Consider the following 1,105-nt stretch of genomic DNA (forward strand, 5'->3'; position numbering starts at 1 on the left):
TTTTTTTTTTTTCTGGTTTGATTTTTTCTTATTTTGTTCTGTTTTTGTTTTCTTCTGTTTTGTTTTGTCTTTTTGTTATTGTTGGTATTATTGTCTTTTCTCTCTCTTTGCTCTATTCTTTCCTAGACATAATGATGAGATGGAGAAATTCACCACAAAGGAAAGAACAGGAGATAGTACTCACTGCCAGGGATTTAATCAATATGGATATAAGTAAGATGTCTGAACTAGAATTTAAAACAATGATTACAAAGAAACTAGCTGGGCTTGAAAACGGCATAGAAGACACTAGAGAATCCCTTACTGTAGAAATAAAAGAACTAAAATCTAATCAGACCAAAATTAAAAACACTATTACTGAAATGCAGTCAAAATTGGAGGCTCTAACAGCAAGGGTATGTGAGGCAGAAGAGAGAGTCAGTGATACAGAAGACAAAATGATGGAAAATAAAAAGATGAATAGAAGAGAGAAAGACAACTACTGGATCACCAAGGGAGACTTCAAGAAATCAGCAATTCCATAAAGTGAAATAACATCTGGCTAATAGGGGTCCCAGAAGATGAAGGGGGGGGCAGAAGATTTATTTGAACAAATTATAGCTGAAAACTTCACTAATCTGAGGATGGAAACAGGCATTCAGGTCCAGGAGGCACAGAGAACCCCCCTCAAAATCAATAAAAATAGGTAAACACCTCAACATATAACAGTGAAGCTTGCAATTTCAGAGATATTTTCAGAAAGCAGCTCAGGACAAGAGGTCCTTAACCTACAAGGGTAGAAACATAAGGTTGGGAGCAGACCTGTCCACGAAGACCAGAAAAGACTGGCATGATACATTCAGTATGCTAAATGGGAAAAATATGCAGCCAAGAATACTTTATCCAGCAAGGCTGTCATTCAGAATAGGAGGGACAAAGAGTTTTCAGGACAAAAAAAACTAAAGGAATTTGTGAACAAATCCTGCAAGAAATATTAAAGGGGAGCCTTTGAGCAGAGAGGAGTCCCCAAAATAACAAAGACCAAAAAAGGAACAGAGACAATTTACAGAAACAGGGACTTTACAGATAATACAGTGGCACTAAATTCATATTTTTCAATAATTAC

Source organism: Ursus maritimus, unplaced genomic scaffold, assembly GCF_017311325.1.
Source record: "Ursus maritimus isolate PB19 unplaced genomic scaffold, ASM1731132v1 scaffold_20, whole genome shotgun sequence".
Lineage (NCBI taxonomy): Eukaryota > Metazoa > Chordata > Mammalia > Carnivora > Ursidae > Ursus > Ursus maritimus.